Here is a 4,265-nt window from a genome sequence, read left to right on the forward strand (position 1 = left end):
CAGCAGAAGCAAAGATTGGGCGAGGAGGGCAGAAGTGCTTCAGGCTGGTGGCAGATGGGAGGCAGGCCTGAGTCAGCACTCTCTGATCTCTGGGCTCTCACCAGCCACTGTGCGAAGCTCCCAAAGGGGGATTCGGATACTGGCCTGCCTTCCGCAGGAAGTGAATAGGATATGCTTGCGGAGTTTGTGAAGGCACCTTTGGTGGCTTTAGAAATGCAGGTTCCCACCAGGGTCTATACTTGCGATGCTCCCCAAGTTCTAGCCCACTCCCCTGTGTGCCCCCCAAGCTAACAGTGACTCTGGAGCAGAGGGCTTCCCTTGGGGGCTGCGGTGCCTTTGTCTGGCCCTGCAGGTGCTCCTGACACGTGGCCAGCACAACAGCATGACACACCTCATGCTGGCAGGCTCTGTGCCAGAACAGCTTAGGGACACAGCGTGGGGAGCTGGGGGCCTTCCCCTCCACCTCTGTTCTTCAAAGGCAAGAGGGGGCGCTGGCAAGATCCCCTGGGGTCCCAGAAGGGCAATGCCACTAGGAGGTACTGGAATTGTGACCATGGCTCATTGTAAGGTGGTCACTTTCTACCCCCGCCCCCGCAACAACTTACAAAAGCACTGCTAGTGTCAGGATGCTCTGTTGGGTCACTGGAAACTAGAGTCCCACCTGGCATACCACAGTCCTGCTCCTCGCGGAGGAACCCGAGGATTTCCACAGCCAGATGAATCACGTTACACGGATATCAGGGAGGTTTGGATTTAGGGTTCTCTCTCTGTAACCCAGCATTTCACAGGACTTCCCTGTATTCTCATAAACCAAGAGAATGGAAGAGTTTTGAATGATTCATCACCCATCACAGAAAACACCATACAAAATGGACTGCAAACTGCAGGAAGCCACTAAGGTGACTGAGGGGGAGGTACAGATGTCGATTTCTAGCCAGCAGCAAAAATTGGTTACAAAACCTAAAATCTACAGCCACAATGTAACACCAAACAAGAAACTTGGAAAGATCCTATTAAAATGCAAAGGAAACACACACGCACACACACAAACACACGGATATGTATATATTTGCTAAGTAACATGACTTAATTGCATAAATTGAGAGGTAAAGTATTTCTGAATGGAAAGATTGAGAAGATTAATGTATTGTGAAAATAGTTCTGCTAAATAATTGAGATTTCCTATTCGATCCTAAAGAAAATTTTAATGGTAATTCTTTGAACTTAAAAAATTAATATAAAATTTATCTGGAAGATTTCATGAATAAGAATAGTCAGTGAACAGGGATATATCGATCTTTTCTATAGAAGAGCTCTTCTACCAGGTTTGAAAAGGTGTTTTAAAATTAAAATGATTTAGAGCAGGACGACAGGCAGAAGATAAAACGTAACGGTCACAAAGCAGAATTAAAAACCAAAACTACAGTCTTATTATACAGCAGCAGCACATATTTTATTAAAGTGGTATCACAAATCAATGGAGACAGATATTTTATAAAGAAACAGCCTGAGAAAATCATTTGAAATTTTGGAAAAATATGCTAGTTTCTTCACTCGAACCCACAATAAATTCCATATGAATTAAATGATGATGTATAGAAAAAAAACCCTTAAGCATCATAGTATGTGTTAAAACTTTATCTCACATCAGTAAGAAGAGTCTCAAAGTATAGAAGTAATGGAAGAAATAAAAGAAATATATCTATTTGAATTTTGAACAATTTTGTGGGTCAAAATTCCTTAAAACCACCAGGTACAGTGGCATGTGCCTGTAATCCCAGCAGCTTGCGGGGCTGAGACAGGAGGCTCATGAGTTCAACACAACTCAGAAACTTAGTGAGGCCCTAAGCAACTCAGCGAGACCCTGTCTCTAGATAAAATATAAAAAAAATGGCTGGGATGTGACTCGGTGGTTAAGTGCCCCTGGATTCAATCTTCAGTCCCCTACCTCTACCCCCACACACAAACTTTTAAAACCAAAAGGCCAAAATTAAGTTGGGGGAAAAAAATCACTGGCACATATTTCCAGCTTCCTAAAATGTACTGGCTTTGTGTCACTCTGCACTTAGGCCAAGAACAGGCTATTTCTGTGTTGGGGGGCACGGTTGAGCTTGTGCCTGTTCTCTTGACCTCCTTGTGTCCACGCACTGGAGACATGGGAAGACCTTGAATGGAAATTCTACCATTGACATAGAGCACTTTTTTAATCCTATGCAGATATTGAACCATTTCAAGGATTAAGGAACTCATCGCGCTAAGTGTGCTTTGAGAAGTTGTATTAATTTAGGCTGGAAATATGACATGATCCTTTAGGAGAAGTCAGAGGAACAAAAACTAGATTTTCAAGGATGGATTTAATGAAATTTCAAGTGGATACTTGAAAGGAGCATCAAAGAACCCCACTAACCTGAGGATGCTACTCCCTTAACAGAACAGAGGTCTCTGAATGCATGTCAGTGAGAGGCAGGACCGGGATTCCCTAACTTGCTCATTACTGAGCAGGTACATGTGACTTAGCAAACAAAACCCAGAACTCTTTTTTCTATTCAGTTGTAGTATAAAAACTAGGATCAATTTTACATGCAAAAATGTGTATTGTGTGCATGATGTGAAAGATTAACCACTTGCATCCACGTTTGTTAGGGAAATAAAAACTTGTTCACTCGCAACTTCTGCTCTAACCAAGGTTAGGGTTAGGGTTATTTACCCCCTGACCAAAACCATCATGAAAACTAAACAAAATAGAGCCAAGAGCAGTTTTAAAGGCATTAGAAACTGAGCGACAAAGGACAGTAATCCTGGAAGATGGGAAATAACCAAGGCCCGCCCTGGGGTCACCCCAGTTTGGTGCCATGAGAAGGTTTCCAGACCTTGCCATGGGAAAGGGAATTTAGAGGACACTCAGTGCCCCCTGGGTAAACACAGCTGGGACTCTGGGAGACCAAGGAGGCTACAGTTTGCAGATAAAAGTATCAGAGAATACAGAGTTGCATGAACAGAGGAGAATTCCTGAGATCTGTGAAGGATCACTCACCCTTGAGGATTCAGCAGAGTGTTGATAAGCCCAGGCCTGGTAGCAAGCCCTCTAAGGCTGGGGAAGGAACCATCTTAAAGGGCTAAAGGGAAGGGTGCCTGGTCCTGACGCAGGGCCAAATGCCTGTCCCCACCAGCAGAGAGCCTCATAGTTCATGGATCATCGGGGGGCACGCTCACGACAGTCTTTTCTCATGTTATGGAATATTGGCCTGTAACAGAGCTGCTCCCTTCTAACTAAAGAGTCTTAAAATCAAGAGCCAAAAGGATCAAACTTTTTCCAAGTAATTTAACTGCAACTCAAAGTTCAAGAATATTTATAGATATACAAAAATATCCAGAACGAAGCGAAGTAAAATTCACCAAGCATACAAAGAAACAGGAAAATATCTATAATGTGAAGGAAAATCAACCAATCAACATCAACCCGGAATGGATATGAGTGCTATAATTAGCAGACGAGTACGTAAGAAAATAATTATAACTATTTTGTTACATTCTGGAGATTCAAGAAGTGAAGTAGACCCAAATAAATTTATAAATCTACAAATTATTAGATGAAAAATTACTGAATGTAAATTTATAGGTGCTTAGACATTGCAGAAGAAAAGGTCAGTGACTTAAAACAGCAATAGAAACTACCCAACATTAACTCTAATTTTTAAAATAAAAAACTGTTAGCAAATTGTGAGACAGCTTCAAATGACAAAACATGTATATGTGGAAACTCTGAAGAAGAAAACAAGAAATTGAAACAACAGAAAAACTATTTCAAACAATAATAGATACAAATTTCCAAATTTGGTAAGACATATACATTCACTGATCCAAGATAGTTATCTAATCCTGAGCCCAAGAAACATGAAATCACAAAAGTCACTTCACAGTGAGCCTGCATAAAACAGCTGAGCACGGTGGCGCATGCCTGTAACCCCAACGGCTCTGGAGGCTGAGGCAGGAGGATTTTGAGCCTCAGCAACTTTGTGAGGCTCTAAGCAATGTACTGAGACCCTGCCCCTAAATAAAATATAGAAAAGGGCTGGAGATATGGCTGAGTGTTAAGTATCCCTGGGTTCAATCTCTGGTTCAAAAAAAAAAACCTGCATAAAACTGTTAAACAGAGAATTTTGAAAATTTATGTATAGATGGACAGGTATAGAAGAACAAGATGAGGATAACAGCTGATGTTTTTGGAACAATGCAAGTGAGAAGAGAGTGAAGCAGTATCTTCA

Source organism: Sciurus carolinensis, chromosome 7 (genome assembly GCF_902686445.1).
Source record: "Sciurus carolinensis chromosome 7, mSciCar1.2, whole genome shotgun sequence".
Classification (NCBI taxonomy): Eukaryota; Metazoa; Chordata; class Mammalia; order Rodentia; family Sciuridae; genus Sciurus; species Sciurus carolinensis.